Source organism: Vipera ursinii, assembly GCF_947247035.1.
Source record: "Vipera ursinii genome assembly, chromosome: Z".
NCBI classification, from domain to species: domain Eukaryota; kingdom Metazoa; phylum Chordata; class Lepidosauria; order Squamata; family Viperidae; genus Vipera; species Vipera ursinii.
In genome coordinates this window covers 9423737-9444292 of record NC_139517.1, presented here as the reverse complement: position 1 = coordinate 9444292, position 20556 = coordinate 9423737, and the positions used below count along the sequence as shown (strand labels likewise).

The 20556-nt window shown below is 38.8% G+C and overlaps 1 protein-coding gene across 1 annotated transcript in view; it reads right to left on the bottom strand.

Annotated features, from left to right (window-relative positions):
- The window catches only part of LOC310649960 (vomeronasal type-2 receptor 26-like), a gene marked incomplete at both ends in the record, with an annotated part of 83065 nt that overhangs the window by 10992 nt on the left and 51517 nt on the right, over positions 1-20556 (bottom strand). The window lies entirely within an intron of this gene.

Below are 20556 nucleotides of genomic sequence, written 5' to 3'. Positions count from 1 at the left end.
ATGATTGTTATGACATTTGTTTTATACTGACCTACAATTATCTTTTTTAAAAAAATGTTTATATTTTCTTTGTTTAAAGAAACATTCATACGAATGTTTTGAATATATGAATTATGTCTCTCTCCTGAGTCCTGTTCTCTCTCTTTTCCTTTCTGAGTATCAATATATTTCAGGTTCACTCTTTTCTGAGAAGTGTCAGATTCAACAACAGTGTTGGTGAAAAGATCTCCTTTGACAAAAATGGAGAATTCATTGGTGGATTTGATATTATCAACTGGATCACATTCCCAAACCAATCCTTTGTGAGGGTCAAAGTTGGAATAATAGATCCCACAGCTCCAGCAGACAAGTTCTTCAATATTTCTGTGGATTCCATCATATGGCCAGAAGGCTTTAATCAGGTTTGCTTTTTGAATCTAGATTCGTCTGCCTTCATTTAAATATCCTTATTGATGAAAGTCTCACAGCATGATTTCTGACTAAACTACAGTAGGTACAAATGTCACGGGGAAGCAAAAATATCAATAAGATTTTTTTTAAACTTTTCTAGCAATTGCTATTGAACATTGTACCCTTTATTTTGGCCCCCTGTTAATTATGGGCAATGGTTTTCATGTTGTTGTTTTTTTTTTTTTGTAAAAACTGCAAGCTTGTGTTCTAGATTTCATCAGTTAGCTGGCTTCAAAATTCAGAAGTTGAGAAAACCAATTTTAAGTACTCAGCACAGAAATTGTCTTTGGACAGTGGGGATAGAAAGCCATAAATATTAATAATTGTAGATATTTAATTTATTATAATTTCAGATCAATTACATTAAAAATATGTTATCACACTAAAGGTAAAGGTAAAGGTTCCCCCGCACACGCGTGCTAGTCGTTTCCGACTCTAGGGGCCGGTGCTCATCTCCGTTTCAAAGCCGAAGAGCCAGCGCTTGTCCGAGGACATCTCCGTGGTCATGTGGCCAGCATGACTAGATGCCAAAGGTGCATGGAACGCTGTTACCTTCCCACCGTAGTGGTCCCTATTTTTCTACTTGCATTTTTACGTGCTTTCGAACTGCTAGGTTGGCAGAAGCTGGGACGAGTAACAGGCGCTCACTCTGTTACGCGGCACTCGGGATTCGACCCGCCAAACTGCCGACCTTCCAATCGACAAGCTCAGCGTCCTAACCCACTGAGCCACCGCGTGCCTTATGTTATCACACTAGTTTATTTTTAATCTACTGATTGCACACTACCAGTATCACTCCAAGCATTTCCTTTCCTCTCTGTATCTAAAAATATTCCTCTTCATTCATTGATAGGCATTACCTCTATCTTTGTGTAATGATCCTTGTGAGACAGGATACAGCAAGGCAAAGAAAGAAGGGGAGTCCTTTTGCTGCTATGATTGCCGCATGTGTCCAGAAGGGAAAATATCAAAGGAGAAAGGTAGGAAATTTTCAAAATATGATGGGACTATGTCATGATGGCACAACTCTCTAATTAACTATATCAGTTCACCTCCATTCTTTTTCAGATATACATGACTGCTCTTCATGTCCAGAAGATCAATATCCAAATTCTGAGAAAAATATGTGCCTTCCAAAGCGGATCATATTTTTGTCCTATGAAGAACGTTTGGGGATCACTCTGAATACTCTTTCTCTTTGCTTTGCTTTAATGACAACTTTGGTAATAACAATTTTTGTGAAACACAAAGATACTCCCATTGTCAAAGCCAACAACCGGAATCTCACCTACAGTCTCTTAGTTTCCCTCCTCCTTTCTTTCCTTTGTGTCTTTCTATTTATTGGGAGACCTGATAAGATTGTGTGTCTCCTTCGACAACCAGCTTTTGGCCTCATCTTTTCTGTGGCAGTTTCTTGTATATTGGCCAAAACCTTTGTTGTGGTTCTAGCATTCATGGCCACCAAACCTGGTTCCAAACTGAGGAATTGGGTGGGGGGAAGAATGGTCACCTTCATTCTTCTATCCTGCACCCTTGTACAAGTGTGTTTTTGTGCTGTGTGGCTGATAACGTCCCCACCATATCCAAATTTTGATACACATTCAATGTCTGAAGAAGTCATCATGGAATGCAATGAAGACTCAGTAATGTTCTACTGTGTTTTGGGCTTTATGGGTTTTCTTGCTCTGCTTAGCTTCTCTGCTGCTTTTCTAGCTAGAAAGTTACCTGACAGTTTCAATGAAGCCAAATTCATCACCTTCAGCATGTTGGTGTTCTGCAGTGTTTGGCTGTGTTTTATTCCAACATATCTAAGCACAAAGGGAAAATATACATTGGCTGTGGAGATCTTCTCCATGATTTCCTCCAGTGCTGGCCTGTTGGTGTGTATCTTTTTCCCCAAGTGTTTTATCATATTGATCAGACCCGAACTGAACAATAAACAACAGCTCATGAAAAGAAAGTTTTAACAAAGATAGTATGACCATGTTAGAGATCTTCCTCACTTGCCCTTTGAAGCAAGCATGTTGGTCTTCTGCAGTGTTTGGCTGTGTTTTTTTGCAACCTATCTAACTAGAAAGGGAAAATATACATTTGCTGTTGAGAACGTCTCCATGATCTCCTCCAGTGCTGACTTATTAGTGTGTATGTTTCTTCCCATCTCTTTTATCATTGTGATAAAACATGAACTGAACAATAAACATCAGCTCATGAAAAGAAAGTTTTAACAATCTCTTTTTGCCTGACATCATATGTATTGTATGTTGGGGAACTTATTCACTTGTACATTGAAGCCACAAAGCAATGAGCAGTTAGAGTGGTCTTCTATGATGCCCTATCCCCTAGGACTTGGATAGTTTGAAACTCTTTTTCCTTCTGGAAGTCAGTTACTGTATAATGGGGACCATAAAATGTATAAATAAATAAATAATAGGACAAATTGATTTGTTGAGATATTTTTGTTATGTAGACAATTGTGACTAAATATATAGATTAAATGTGAATTATATATTTACCTTTATTGGTCATCTTAATTCATATCCAGACTAGAATGTGTAACAAGAAGTGGGCATTACACACAAATGAGACTTTCATTTCAACAGGGAAGACCTATGAATTGTTTTTTTTTAATATTTTATTGGTTTTTTACAATAACAATCTCCAGTGGCTAATGTACAGTGTGTTGTCTTGGTTTATATATTTGAAAAAAAGACAATGATAATTAAAAAACAGTCAATAATAATTGATTTTCCAATATTGGAAGAAGGAGGAGCTGCCGACTATAGAAGAGTGGACTTTGAAAGTCTCTAACTTGGCGGAAATGGCAAAGATTTCAGCGTATTCGAAAGACCAATCACAACAGAGATACATTGTGGAATGGAGAAGATGGATTGAATATATTCAGAATAAATATGGGACCAAAAAGTTTCACTTAGCATTTGAATAAGTAGTGTAATACTTATTCAAATAGTATTCAAATAGTAATACTCCACCCCATCCTGCTCCATCTTTAGACTGGTGAAATTAAACAGAAAGAATCATTAGCTAGCAGAAATTCTCCACACCACCTCCCTTCTTCCACAAATCAATAAGCAAACTGTACAGTCTTCACTTCTGACTATTGCCCCAGCCACGCGGACGAAGGAGCTGTCAAACACAGCCTACAGCGGATTGGCTCCGGAATCCCGGGGAACTCTATTAGGCATGTCACGTCGGCTCCATTCCACCCGTCGTCGAATGGCATGGCAGAGATTATGGTGAGGTCCACAAAAGAAGCATTAATTTAATTTAATTTAATTTAATAATATTTCTATACCGCCCTTCTCCCGAAGGACTCAGGGTGGTGAATAGGGCAAGAATAAAAATACAGAATTACAAAAGTTAAAAAATGATTAAATACATGCCCACTAAAAAACAATCAATACATATTAAAACCCCAATAAAATGACAGTAAAAAACCTCACCAATCCCCCATCAGTCCAGGCCGGCTTGTTCGAACAAGTATGTTTTGAGATTGCGGCGAAAGGAGCGAAGATCGAGCTCCATCCGGAGCTCAACCGGTAGCTGATTCCATAGCTCCGGAGCGCCCACAGAGAAGGACCTCCCCCTGGGGGCCACCAATCAACATTCTCTGATCGGTGGCACCCTGAGGAGGCCCTCTCTGTGGGAACGCACAGGGCGCAGGGAGCTTGATGCCGGCAGCAGGTGTTCCCTAAGGTACTCCGGACCCCTGCCATGTAGGGCTTTAAACACCATTACTAGTACCTTGAATCTCACCCGGAAGACAACTGGTAACCAATGCAGCTCACGGAGCAGAGGTGTAACATGGGAGTATCGGGAGACTCCCAACACAACTCTCGCGGCTGCATTCTGTACCAGTTGGAGCCTCCGGGTGGTCCTCAAGGGCAGCCCCATGTAGAGAGCGTTGCAGTAGTCTAGACGAGAGGTCATGAGCGCGTGAGTGACCGTGCATAAATCATCCCGGCCTAGATAGGGCCTCAACCGGCGCACCAGGCGAACCTGGGCGAAAGCCCCCCTACTCATGGCCACTATGTGATCTTCCAAGGTGAGCCGTGAATCTAGGAGGACTCCCAAGTTGCGAGCCCTATCTACGGGGGGTAATAGTTTACCCCCCATAGAAAGAGATGGAATATCCGAATTGACCCGGGATGAAGGTATGCAAAGCCACTCAGTCTTGTCGGGGTTGAGTTGAAGTCTGTTCCTCCCCATCCAGACCCGAACCGCCTCCAGGCAACAGGACATCACGTTGAGGGCATCACTGGGGTGGTTTGGGGTCGAAAGAAAAAGCTGGGTATCATCAGCGTACTGATGATACCCAACTCCAAAACCACGAATGATCTTACCCAGCGGTTTCATATAGATGTTGAACAGGAGAGGCGAGAGGACCGACCCCTGAGGAACTCCACAAACGAGAGACCTCGCGGTCGACCTCTGCCCTCCTGTCAACACCGACTGCGAGCGTCCCAGGAGATAGGAGGAGAACCACTGTAAAACCGTGCCTCCCACTCCCAATCCCCTGAGACGCCGCAGCAAGATACCATGGTCGATGGTATCGAAAGCCGCTGAGAGGTCTAATAGGACTAGAAGAGAGGAATGTCCCCTGTCCCGAGCCCTCCAGAGATCATCCACCAGCGCGACCAATGCCGTCTCCGTGCTGTACCCGGGCCTGAAACCTGATTGGTACGGGTCTAGATAATCCGCTTCATCCAGGACCAGAGGGAGCTGATGCGCCACCACACTCTCAACAACCTTCGCAAGAAAGCGAAGGTTGGAGACCGGACGAAAGTTGTTCAATAATAGCTGGGTCCAAGGCAGGCTTCTTGAGGAGAGGCCTCACCACCGCCTCTTTCAAGACGGCGGGGAAGCTACCCTCACTCAAAGAAGCCGATATGACTGCCTGGAACCAGCTTCGTGTCCTCTCCCGGGCTGCATAAACCAGCCAGGAAGGGCACGGGTCCAATAAACATGTGGTGGAGCTCAGCCTCCCCATAATCCTGTCCACTTCCTCCGGAGTCCGGAACTTTTAAAAAAAGTTCATTAAAGGATACTGGCATCGACGCCTCAGCCAGTTCCTCCTTGCCCAACACACTACCCCTTGCACGACCACAGGCAAATCCCCGGCGGAACTAAGGTGGGGCAGGAGGCTAATAACCAGACTAGACAGACTGCACCCTGACAGAGCAAACTTCGACCCAGAGCAGCCTCCCCCACCCCGAACCTTCAACCCAGGTCAAGCCATCTGGGCAAGGAGTTACACAAGCAGACAAAAATGGGTACAGGGGGTCGTACTTCACCAAACCGGGCCCCTGTCATACCTGATAGACGCGGGTCCTGATGGATAAATGCGGCGGCACGTAGACCAACTGAGAGCGCGAAGACCTGAAAATAACTCCCAGTCACCCTCTGAGAGCCTAGGCTGGCTGCCAATGACTGACCCCGCACCAGATAATCCAGCCCCACCCAACGACGCCGGCATGCCACTACCACAGCAGGGGGAAAGGGAGCCTTACAACGGAGCACCCCCACGCCGTTCCAGCCGATCCAGGAGAGCGCCCGCCTACCTTCAGGACTACGAGTGGGCAGGAAGCAATCAACAACAGCAGGGGGGAGGAACTAATCTGGGGGAAGGGTAAGGGGTGTATTATATGTAAGATTGTTAACGTTAAATAGTTAAAGCAGTTGTAGTATTCGTGAGGTAAACACCATGACAGCCAAACATGTGGGAGTTTTGACAGCTGTCAAAACCTCCCCAGCAAAGGCGCAGGCGCAGCCAGTTGACAGCTCTCCGCTGTCAACACAAGCACGGAACCACACACGCGCCCCAGCCACGCGGACGAAGGAGCTGTCAAACACATCCTACAGTGGATTGGCTCCGGAATCCCAGCGGGAGAAGAACGGCCGCTGATTGCACTAGCCGGCCGGCTGCCGGCTATAAAAGAACGAAAGCCTAACACCTGTTTGTCCGATTCTGAATAAACCTGTTGATGTTAAGCCTGCTGTTTCTGAGTGGTCTGTCAGCCACTTCAATTCTGACTTTTATATTCTTTAATTTTTAAACTAACTCTATGGTATGAGTCCTTACCTAAACTGATTTTTTGTCTGTACTATTGCTAGTAAACCAATCTTCATTCTGCTATATGCTTAGTTGGTTTCCCAATGCAGCCTTCATAAATTAGCATCCTACAGCATCATATGTCAATCTTGAATAGTAGAATTCAACCAAAGGACAACCAAGTATTGCAATAAACATCCCAATTTCTGGAAGAATATATGAAAATAATGGTAATGTAATGGTTAGTAGAGAACAGAGAGTAATGTTATTTAGTGCAATTAAAGAATGGAATGGAATGGAACATAGAATGGAATAAAACAAGAATAGAATAGAATAGAATAGAATAGAATAGAATAGAATAGAATAGAATAGAATAGAATAGAATAGAATAAATGCCTTTACCCATACATTTACATACATACACACACACACACACACACATATACATATACATATACATATACATACATACATACATACATACATATATATATATGTGTGTGTGTGTGTGTGTGTGTGTGTGTGTGTGTGTGTAAATTACTAACAAAGAATTAAAGGGAAACTGAGATGCATTTCTGACTCCTTAGTCGTCATCAGCCAGCTATACCCTTCTGAGATTCGAACCTGGGCTGATTGCATATGAGGCCATCATCCTCAGGCCGGAGTGTTCCTCCTGCTGCTTCCAGACCACGCATTGCTCCTGGAAGCAGCAGGAGGAACACTCCGGCCTGAGGATGACGGATGGGATTTCGTCGAAACGTCGCCACAACTTTCTGAAGATGAAAGGAACGCGGGAAGAAACCCGAGACTCTGGATCTACATATATATATATATATATATATATATATATATATATATATATATATATATATATATATATATATATATATATATATATATATATACACACACACGCACACACACACACACATATGGATCTAATGATTTTATTTTTGTCTTATTCTTCATGCATCCCTGCCTCTGGAGGCCCCTCACATGTTTTGAAGATGTTCACATATGTGACTGTCTTAATATCATTAAGAAATTAACCAGTTAGTCTCTTCAAAATCCTATGGGACTCCATGAAAATAGGAGGAAGGAACACTGAGTTATGGTATTTATTGTCCCCATGATATTCCAACCTATGGATGGGAGCCCCAAAGCTCTGTGAGTTGATTTGGTAGTATGTTGCACTCACTATTTGTGTCCGAAGAACATCTCAAGAAGGCAGGTCAGTCTGATCCACATCAACTAACTTGTGGCAGAGGGATGCACTTACACCCAGAAAGAAGACACTCAAGGAAGATGTTACTATTCATGGAGTTACTGTTAATAGTACTGCCTGAAGTGATGTGTAAGGATCCTGGCCTTCAATGTGACTTTCATCAGCCTCTTCCTATTCAGCACACCTATCATCAGTTTGGAGACATTAATATTGCAGGAATTATTTCTGCCTTCTTTGCATCTTCTAATCCCATCAAATTTATTCAAGATCCTTCTCAGGTATTTCATGATGGACTTCTGTAAGTACATCATTAATTTATTGTCAAGCTCTGAACCTTGCTGGTATATTACCTGATGCTTGAAATGTTTCCTCTGATGGCAAATATTTCAGAAAGAAACATCTAAAATAGGATGCCTAGGTTTATTTTATGGAAAGTTATATTTTACTTTAGTCTCCAGGTAATGTTGAAATAGAGATAAAATCTCCACTTATACCACATCACATCTAAATATCCATTAATATACAGGAGTGTGGCTTAATTTATGAAGGTATTACTATCATTAAAAAGGGGAAGCATATTTCCCATGATCAGTTTTCTCATTTGATATTTCTGGTGTCAAAATGTAGCAATTTCCCTCTCCATATAAGCCATTCATAAAATCTGCTGTTTGGTAGTGGGACATAAGAACACAGAAATAAGAATTATTTCACACACTCCACAAAATGTGTTATACTGAATGATTGCAAGTGCCATAATGTGAAGCAGACCTTTGTTAATGTATTTTTTTGTAAAAAAAAATATTTTACAGAGTACTTTTTCAGAATTACCAGCATATTCTGGCATTAGCATTTACTATAAAACAGATTAATGAAAATCCTCAGATCCTACCCAACATCACGCTGGGCTTCCACATTTTTAACAGCAATTTTAGTCCCAGCAGGACTTACTTCGCCTCAATGGTTCTGCCTTTCACTCAGGGAAAATTCATCCCTAACTACAAGTGTGGGGTCCCAAATGCCTTGGCTGCAGTCATTGGGGCACCTGACATCTCTCTTCACATGGCAACTGTGCTCTGCATCTACAAAATTCCTCAGGTAAGATATGCTGAACACATACACTGTCATTTTGCCATACCCCTACAGGTATCTATATGCTTCTCTCTGTGAAAAGGAGATTTTTTTTCTGATTCCTACAAATTATTTTTTGTTTGATAGGATCAGTAGAGCTGCCTGAGTAATGAGTAAGTTTGAACAGACAGTGGGGATATGTGACACAGCAAAACATTTCTCAATTCTAGAAATTGATCCAAGGTTCAAATTTGATATATCCACAATGAGACTACTTCTAGGTAAAGGTATTTACTGATACCTGAAGTGTGACTTCTTGGTGATATTCCTAAGAATCCTTTCAGATTCCTAGGTATTATTTTTACTTGATAAGATTAGCATAACAGCATGAGTAATCATAACTCTGAACAGATGGTAGGGCTACTTGACACAGCAAAATATATCCAAATTCCAAACACTGAACTAAGATTCAAATATTCAAAATGAGACTACTTCAACAAAAATGTATTTACTTATACCTCAAGAGTGACATCTTGGTTGATATTTCATAATAAACACAACCAGTTGCATAACATTTCACAATATAACATCAAAGATACCCAAAAATGCAAATGAATTTTTAGACTCATATAGACCTTTGCAATCGTTTATCTTTCTGTAGTTGATATATGGCTCTGCTCCAGTCATGGATAAAGAGACTCAAGCAGTTTTCTTCCAACAAATGTTTCCAAATGAATCCCACCAATGCAAGGGTCTCCTGCAGTTATTGCTCTATTTTAGATGGATCTGGATTGGAATTCTTGTAGTAAAGGATGAGAAAGGAAAGAAATTCCTTCAGGAGATGCTCCCCAAATTTTCTGACTATGGCATCTGTACTGAATTCATAGCAGAGTTCCCAAATGTACCTTTGTACAGTGATTTTACTGATACCATAGAAGAAGGGCTATATTTATACCATGTTCTCATGAACAGCACTGCTAATGTGATAATTTTATATGGTGAAACTCAGTCCTTAGCAGTTCTGAGATACTTTCTCCAGTTTTCAAAAGTGGAGGATATACCAAAGAAGAATAAGATTTGGCTTGTAACAGCTCAGACAGATTACACTTCAGTTGCCGTTCATAAATTTTGGGATATCCATTTTCTACACGGTGCTTTATCCTTTGCAGTTCATACAAAGGAGGTTCAAGACTTCCAGGAATTTCTTCAAAACTTGAATACAAACAACAACAACAACCAGCATGATCATTTTCGGAAAGATTTTTGGGAACAGGCATTTGATTGTTTCTTTGCAAACTCAAAAACTGAGACCTCTGGGAAGACATGTACTGGACAGGAGAGGCTTGAAACCCTTCCCACATCTGTGTTTGAAACACTAATGAGTGGCCAGAGTTACAATATTTACAATGCAGTCTATGCTGTGGCACATGCTTTGCAATCTCTGTATTCATCCAAATCCAAGGGAAAAACATTAGTTAAAGAAGGGAGGAAACAGTTTCATAATCATGCATGGTGGCAAGTAAGTCTGTAAGCAGAGCAGTACAGAAACCACCATATCTGCAATTGCAAGATCTGTCCATAGACTCTAGTGAACAGTAATTTGTTGAGGGATTGACATTAGATTTAAATGTGAGATACAGTAATGGATTAATTAATTTAAATATTTATATGCTGATGTTAAAATTGTAAATAGCATCCTACAAAATTGTAACCACATCTCTTAGAATGTACTACTGTCCATGAAATCAACTGCCTGCAAAATTTAGAATGGGATATGGTGATTCTTCCAAGCTGGTTTCTTTTTTGTTTCATACCTATAGACAAAATCTTACTAGACTGAGCACTTCAATATATCCACAGTATAATCTATGAACTGGTATAAATTATCCACAGTATAATCTATGAACTATTCAGGAAGGAGTGTTTTCATCCTCTTTCTCTCACACATAATATTCAAACTGAGTTGTCTTTTACTTGTCTGAAATATATCCCCTCCCTCTTGAGAATTCACCTCCTTACTACATTCCATATCTCTGCCATAAAGTCAGTCTATTAATAAATAGAATGAGGTGATCTATTGCATTCACATGATCTGCAGTTTTTCATCTAGATCAGGGGTGTCAAACTCTCCATGTCATAATGTATCACAACGTTTTTCCCATTGCTGGAGCTGAGGTGGGTGTGGCTTCCACATGACACAACCAGTCCACAGGCCAGCAGTTTTACACCCCTGTTCTAGATGCTTTCTTTGGAATAGTTGCTTTTAATCACACACAATTCTGTGATTGTTGAAAGCACAATCACGCCTTTATAAGTCATTCCATGTGTGGAAGAGGAAGGACTGATAATTATATTATGACATGATTATTCAAAACAGGATTCAGATGTTCCCTTTCCATCAGGCATCAGTTTCCCACATTTCACAGACCATTAGAAAGTCATCTGTATTTCTACACACAGAAATTAACAGCAAAACATGCATAGTTTGGGAGCAAATGAATGTAAAGCAATGAGGACAGCCTTATATGCTTTCAGGAATAGAGTTCTAGGAATAGCAGGGAAGGGAATAAAGGTGTTTTTAACATCTCGGGTGCTTAATAAAAGAGGAACAAGGTAGGATTTAATTTTGAGCCTACTTTTTGTGAGACATAAATACTCCCAAGTGATGAAAGAATCATAGGTTTAAAAATGGATATTTAAGCCCTTGCTTAGTGCACAATTTCAGATTCTAGCATCTCAGCAGATGTTGATTCTGCCTCTCTTTGAACACATCCAGTAAAGGAAATGGCATTGCCATTTGGTCATTATTTCTCATTGCCTAAACCAAGGGGGTCAAATTCACCACATCATGTGATGTGTCGTGATGTATCGTGACTTTTTTGCATTGCCATAGTTGGGGTGGGTGCGGCCTCCATATGATACAACCAGCCCACAGGGCGGTAATTTGACACCCCTGTCCCCTATACTGAACATTTTACAAATCATCCTTACTGAACTATGGAAATCAGGGCCAGAATTTCCATTGCTAAGTGATACAGTTATAAAGTATGCTGTCATTTGACCATGCAGCTCACACAAGCAATTGTGACAGTTCCCAATTATCATTTTTAAGTGAGGACTGCACAGGTTTTGAAGCACCTCATGTGATTACAGCTTCCAACTTTCTTCCAGCTTCCACTTTTACTTTGCTTGTGGAAAGCCAGCAAGGAAGGTTACAAATCCCAATCATGTAATTTTGGGATGCTGCAACAGTCAGAAATCCAGTTACCAAGTTCCAATATTGTGATCACATGACCATAGAGGTGTTGTGACACCTGGAATTTCAAGAAAGTCGTCAGTACCTTATAATTTGGACCAACCAATTTCAAATGATTGCTGAACAAGTAGCCATTGAATGAGGACCACCTGTACTTAGATATTTCTGTGTTGTCTCATATACAGAGACCTCCAAGACATTTTCAGCCCCCAAAGGTAGACCAGACTGAGAAACCATCACCATGTAGGTCAGGACTAATTTTTATGCAAGAGCTGTAGTAACTGAATCTTGCAAGTAGGAATGTTCTTAGTTCTCTATCATATTCTCTTTGTTTGATACACTAAGGTTTCTCTGAAATGTTTTCTCAAATCATATTTATTATTCAAGGTTCAAGTACTTCTTATCTGAATGTTACCTTGACAATGGCTCTCCCTTGTGTCCTTCAAGACCATTCATGTGGTCATTAGAAATGTAGATATTTCCCCATTCACAACACATTAGCTGTGGGAGAAAGACCCTGAGTACCTTCGTCTCTTGCTAGCTGTCCAGGAATGGGGATATCAGGCACCCTAGCCCAGTTCTGTATGTGAGCTAAGATTTAAATGCATATCACTCCTCCAAGTGAAGGGATCCTGAATCCTCTCTAGGTTACTATAAAGTAGTATGCCTTATGGCCATTTTTCTCTCTTTTTGAACATAAGATAATATAGCCAAATACATAACACAATACCTAGATAAAACATATTGTAACTGGAAAGGGTGTTGTGTCTGTCTGTATATACATACATACATATATACATACAGATAGACAGACAGACAGACAGACCTTTCCATTTAGATTTTGTTTTAACTTGTTAGTTCCTTGCCTCCAGTCTGTTTGATTTTAACTATGTTGTAATTAAAATCAAATTTTAGCACAGCTACAGGCTCTTTATAAGTAAGAAGAGTATTCAACTATTATAGCACTATATATTCTATGTATTGTTGTTGTTTAATCATTTAAGTCATGTCTGAGTCTTTGTGACCTCATGGACCACAACACCCAAGGCCCCCCTATCCTCCACTGTCTCACAGAATTTGCCCAAATTAATGTTCATTGTGCTAAAAACACTATCTAACCATCTCAACCTCTGCTGTCCTTTTGACGTCTCCTTTTGCTTTCTTTCTTTCCCAACATCAGGATCTTTTCCAGTGAGTCCTCTCTTCTTATTAGGTGGCCAAAGTATTTGAGCTTCAGCTTCAATATCTGTCCTCCAAAGCAGTCAGAGTTTATTTCCTTTAGGATTGACTGATTTTCTCTCCTTGTACTCAAGATTCTTCTCCAGCACCACAAATTGAAAGCATCAATTCTTTGGTGCCCACCCTTCCTTGTGGTCCAACTCTCACAGTTGTACATTACTACTTGGAAAACCATAACTATACAGACTTTTGACAGCAAGGTGTTGTCTCTGCTTTTTAATATGCTGTGTAGGTTTGTCATAGCTTTCCTCCCAAGGAGTAAGCCTCTCTTAATTTCATGGCTGAAGCCACTATCTGTAGTGATTTTGTAGCCCAAGGGGAAAAAAATCTGTCACTGCTTCCATTTCTTCTTTTTCTGTTTGCCAGGAGTTATGGGACCAGATGCCATTATCTTAGTTTTTTCGTGTTGAGTTTCAAGCTAACTTTTGCACTCTCCCACTTTACCTTCATCAAGAGGTTCTTTATTTCCTGTTCACTTTTGGCTATTAAAGTAATATTGTCTGCTTATCTGAGGTTGTTAATATTTTTCTTGGATATCTTAATTCCAGCTTGTGATTTATCCAGCCTGGAGTTTTTCATGATTTACTCTGCATGTAATTTTAATCAGCAGGGTAAAATATACAGCCTTGTAGTACTCCTTTCCCTATTTTGAACCAATCATTTTTTTTCCATGTCCAGTTATAACTGTTGCTTATTGAACCTGCATAGAGGTTTCTCAGTTGGTCTGATACTCCCAGCTCTTTTAAGAACTTGCCACAGTTTGTTGTGATCCACACAAAGTCAATGAAACAGAAATAAATGTTTTTCTGGAACAAACTTGCTTTCTCATAATCCAGCAAACGTTGGCAATTTGTTCACTATTTCCACTGCCTTTTCAAAAAAAAATATTTTGTACTTATTTTGGTTCTTGGTTCACATATCGCTGAAGCCTAGCTTGTAGGATTTTGAGTATAACCTTGCTATTGTGTGAAATAAACACAATTATATGGTAGTTTTAAACTTCTCAGCATTTATTATATATTTATTACAAGTCCTCTGGCTTAAGTAGCACTCACAATTAAACTAAAAAGGTTTTTTTTTTATAATTCTGTTAATTTTATTTCAGTAAGTTGATATGTTATCTCTTCCTTTGTGTTAGAATGATTGTTATGTCATTTGTTTTATACTGACCTACAATTATTTTTTAAAAAAATGTTTATATTTTCTTTGTTTAAAGAAACATTCATATGAATGTTTTGAATATATGAATTATGTCTCTCTCCTGAGTCCTGTTCTCTCTCTTGTTCTTTCTGAGTATCAATATATTTCAGGTTCATTCTTTTCTGAGAAGTGTCAGATTCAACAACAGTGTTGGTGAAAAGATCTCCTTTGACAAAAATGGAGAATTCATTGGTGGATTTGATATTATCAACTGGATCACATTCCCAAACCAATCCTTTGTGAGGGTCAAAGTTGGAATAATAGATCCCACAGCTCCAGCAGACAAGTTCTTCAATATTTCTGTGGATTCCACCACGTGGCCAGTAGGCTTTAATCAGGTTTGCTTTTTGAATCTAGACTGGTCTGCCTTCATTTAAATATCCTTATTGATGAAAGTCTCAGAGCATGATTTCTGACTAAACTACAGTAGGTACAAATGTCACGGGGAAGCAAAAATATCAATAAATTTTTTTTATAACTTTTCTAGCAATTGCTATTGAACATTGTACCCTTTATTTTGGCCCCCTGTTAATTATGGGCAATGGTTTTCATGGTTGTTTTTTTTTAAAAACTGCAAGCTCGTGTTCTAGATTTCATCAGTTAGCTGGCTTCAAAATTCAGAAGTTGAGAAAACCAATTTTAAGTACTCAGCACAGAAATTGTCTTTGGACAGTGGGGATAGAAAGCCATAAATATTAATAATTGTAGATATTTAATTTATTATAATTTCAGACCAATTACATTAAAAATATGTTATCACACTAGTTTATTTTTAATCTACTGATTGCACACTACCAGTATCACTCCAAGCATTTCCTTTCCTCTCTGTATCTAAAAATATTCCTCTTCATTCATTGATAGGCATTACCTCTATCTTTGTGTAATGATCCTTGTGAGACAGGATACAGCAAGGCAAAGAAAGAAGGGGAGTCCTTTTGCTGCTATGATTGCCGCATGTGTCCAGAAGGGAAAATATCAAAGGAGAAAGGTAGGAAATTTTCAAAATATGATGGGACTATGTCATGATGGCACAACTCTCTAATTAACTATATCAGTTCACCTCCATTCTTTTTCAGATATACATGACTGCTCTTCATGTCCAGAAGATCAATATCCAAATTCTGAGAAAAATATGTGCCTTCCAAAGCGGATCATATTTTTGTCCTATGAAGAACGTTTGGGGATCACTCTGAATACTCTTTCTCTTTGCTTTGCTTTAATGACAACTTTGGTAATAACAATTTTTGTGAAACACAAAGATACTCCCATTGTCAAAGCCAACAACCGGAATCTCACCTACAGTCTCTTAGTTTCCCTCCTCCTTTCTTTCCTTTGTGTCTTTCTATTCATTGGGAGACCTGATAAGATTGTGTGTCTCCTTCGACAACCAGCTTTTGGCCTCATCTTTTCTGTGGCAGTTTCTTGTATATTGGCCAAAACCTTTGTTGTGGTTCTAGCATTCATGGCCACCAAACCTGGTTCCAAACTGAGGAATTGGGTGGGGGGAAGAATGGTCACCTTCATTCTTCTATCCTGCACCCTTGTACAAGTGTGTTTTTGTGCTGTGTGGCTGATAACGTCCCCACCATATCCAAATTTTGATACACATTCAATGTCTGAAGAAGTCATCATGGAATGCAATGAAGACTCAGTAATGTTCTACTGTGTTTTGGGCTTTATGGGTTTTCTTGCTCTGCTTAGCTTCTCTGCTGCTTTTCTAGCTAGGAAGTTACCTGACAGTTTCAATGAAGCCAAATTCATCACCTTCAGCATGTTGGTGTTCTGCAGTGTTTGGCTGTGTTTTATTCCAACATATCTAAGCACAAAGGGAAAAAATACATTGGCTGTGGAGATCTTCTCCATGATTTCCTCCAGTGCTGGCCTGTTGGTGTGTATCTTTTTTCCCAAGTGTTTTATCATATTGATCAGACCCGAACTGAACAATAAACAACAGCTCATGAAAAGAAAGTTTTAACAAAGATAGTATGACCATGTTAGAGATCTTCCTCACTTCCCCTTTGAAGCAAGCATGTTGGTCTTCTGCAGTGTTTGGCTGTGTTTTTTTGCAACCTATCTAAGTAGAAAGGGAAAATATACATTTGCTGTTGAGAACGTCTCCATGATCTCCTCCAGTGCTGACTTATTAGTGTGTATGTTTCTTCCCATCTCTTTTATCATTGTGATAAAACATGAACTGAACAATAAACATCAGCTCATGAAAAGAAAGTTTTAACAATCTCTCTTTTTGCCTGACATCATATATAATGTATGTTGGGGAACTTATTCACTTGTACATTGAAGCCACAAAGCAATGAGCAGTTAGAGTGGTCTTCTATGATGCCCTGTCCCCTAGGACTTGGATAGTTTGAAACTCTTTTTCCTTCTGGAAGTCAGTTACTGTATAATGGGGACCATAAAATGTATAAATAAATAAATAATAGGACAAATTGATTTGTTGAGATATTTTAGTTATGTAATAGACAATTGTGACTAAATATATAGATTAAATGTGAATTATATATTTACCTTTATTGGTCATCTTAATTCATATCCAGACTAGAATGTGTAACAAGAAGTGGGCATTAAACACAAATGAGACTTTCATTTCAACAGGGAAGACCTATGAATTGTTTTTTTTTTAAAATATTTTATTGGTTTTTTACAATAACAATCTCCAGTGGCTAATGTACAGTGTGTTGTCTTGGTTTATATATTTGAAAAAAAGACAATGATAATTAAAAAACAGTCAATAATAATTGATTTTCCAATATTGGAAGAAGGAGGAGCTGCCGACTATAGAAGAGTGGACTTTGAAAGTCTCTAACTTGGCGGAAATGGCAAAGATTTCAGCACATTTGAAAGAACAATCGCAACAGAGATACATTGTGGAATGGAGAAGATGGATTGAATATATTCAGAATAAATACGGGACCAAAAAGTTTCACTTAGCATTTGAATAAGTAGTGTAATACTTATTCAAATAGTATTCAAATAGTAATACTTCACCCCATCCTGCTCCATCTTTAGACTGGTGAAATTAAACAGAAAGAATCATTAGCTAGCAGAAATTCTCCACACCACCTCCCTTCTTCCACAAATCAATAAGCAAACCGTACAGTCTTCACTTCTGACTATTGCCAGGACAAAGATATGAGAGGTTTAAAGCATCCAACTCTTTACATAAAATCAGCAAACAAATCTTCAAAAGGATGTCTTCTGAAAGAGATCTTCTCTGAAACCTCAAAGCTCTGAGAAATTATACCACCAAGAATGAGATCCCCTGGTTCATGATATTTATGAAGAAATGGACTTGGAGCACTGCTGTGGTATGTTGAAAAAGGAATTTTGCAAACCCTCCCAGGAATCATCCTTAATACCACCATCCCAACTGTAAGATATGAAAATCTTCCTGTAAAAAGTCTGTTCACTTCCTGCATGATTGGTAGAATATTCTCCAACCAAACAGTCAAGATTCAGCTGGAAAACTGAGGGAGTTGTAAATAAATTTCTAGGTATTGAGCTACAACTCCTTTGTAAACATAATGTCTGAGACCAAAAGGAATGTTTGAAGTAGCCTTTGGTCTTAAAGTCCTAAACTGGTCAAATCCTATTGCATGTTATAGGGAATTGCCAAATTGAAAGGGGAAGTCAATCAAGATTATAAGGACAGGGCAGATGATAACTGTAATGTATTGGCCTCAACTGTTGAAATCACTTGCTTAATGTGTGACCTTAATTGTTGTATTTTGGTGTAGGATTGCTTAATGGTTTCTGTTACTTCAACCCAGACTCTCTGTCTCCAAGCTGATAATTATGTTTGGGGCAGGAAACTGTTACTTTAAACCGCCTAGAGATGAACCATATATATAGCTGTTCAGTAGCCTCTAGGGCTTCTTCTGTTGTTAGTTAATAAACATGCTTGCTTTTTCAACTCTCTGCCTTGTCAATGCCTAACCAAACTAAGAACATAACAATAACCTCAATAGACTTCTTTATTATTCAAAACAGCAAAGAAAGAAATATGTTTATCTGAGTGTTGCACATAAATTCTTGAGCTTATTCTCATGGTGCAATTAAGCCTTGTTTTGTAACATATGCCAAAGGATGCCAAGGGAAAAAACATGGTCACAAGAAATGAGGAACTGCTGAAGAATAGTTCTGCATGTTCATGAAATTCTACAAGTTCATGAGATACAAAAACATTAGTAGCCTAGAAATTCAAGCTGGTTCCTATCTTGAGCAATGTAGATTGAATAAATTTTATACAGATTCACAGAATATCTTGAAACCTTTCTCAATGTCTCACCTGTGATTAACAATAGAGATATGGAGATATTCACTGAGATACATTTCCAAATATCATGGATTTAGGGCTTCTGGGATTGCTATGTAACAATGCAGTTACATACTAAAAGGTAGCCATGAAAAAATGTAATGGGATCTGGGACCATTTTTCTTCAGCAGGAATAAAAAGAGAGACATGGATCTAGAGAGTTTTCTTGTTCATATCATATCTATCATAGAGGTTTAAACTTGGAAAAGAACAGATTGTTATTGCTATTAGTTGAGTTCTTTAGATAAAATCTACTTTCATTCAGTCAGAAAAACCAAATTGTAGAATCTCTCTCTTTCTTTCTCTCCTGGCTTTTGTTGATAAAAATCTGCTTTCATTCACTAAGAAAAGTCAGGTCGTGAACTCTCTCTCTGTTTCTGTCTGTGTGTTTTTTGTCACCTACTTCTCTTTCACCTTACAAGCACAAAATATTAATAAATTGTGAATACTGAGTTACTCAGTATAATAGTATTTCATTACAGTATTCAAAAACTATTTTTATGTAAGCCAATTCATTTTCTATACAGATTTTTTATTATTTTAACTTTAGTATTTACAGTATTTAGTATTCAGTAATCTAAACAATTTTGGATAATTTTATCTATTTTCAGAAAATGTTTATACATTTTAATTTAATTCTTGCATCTTTCAATAAACATTGTATAAATATCTTAGTAAATATAATTAAGATATCAGGTTAACTAAACTAAAACAGCATCATTAACCTGAACACTTATTATATGTTTGAATGCAGCTGCCAGATTCACTTGCCATAGAACATTACACATATAAGGTCAAAGTTGTAAAAGCTCTACTGCATAATTGTTATATCTTTGGATGTTTCACAGGACTTACATCAAGTACATTGAAATGGATTATGTGATCTTTAAAGTATCTGTCAGAATTGATGCCTCATGAGATTCGTCTGACAATCCTATTTCAATGTCCAAAAAAGTAAAAAAAAAAAAAACCACACAGCACTGCTTAAATAATTCTCTTTATTAGATGTTGCTTTTATTCAGATCAGGCCTCAGAATGATGATGTAGCATTTTGGGGAAAAGATACAAACCAGAAGCCCAGCACTAGAAGCCAAAAGGGAGAAGATCTTCACAGCTAAAGAGACATTTACAACAATACAAAATATCTAAATGTTTCAATACAATCAATAAAGACACAAAAACACTACCCACCCATATCAGTACAACAGCCAAGCACCATATCAATACAACAGATGGGTTTACTTCTACACTATCTATTCCAGTTGATCTAAATGAGAGACAGAATTCTAACATAACCATGATAGTTTGCACAACCAACATACCACCATCTGACATTCCTGCACATAAAAACAACACCATGTCTGACTTCAACATCCAAGACACAAATCCAACATCACAAAACAACCAGACACAAAACCAGCCCACACAACACCCAAACAACAACAGAGTATTGAGACCACAACCAAAACTGACCCTTACAATGAAACCCGATTCACCATATGCGATGAAACGAGAAATGACAGTCCAGATTACAAATCCCATAAAATCACTTACAGCTGACAAACATAACACCTGCCTTCATACAAACACACCAAGCAACAGTGCACAACAAGATGGGCACATGCAGCAACCTTACACTAAAAGAACTTTGAGATCCAAAAGACCAAATCATGCAACAGAGCTGATCTTATGGTGACCGGGTAAGGGGGCGCGAG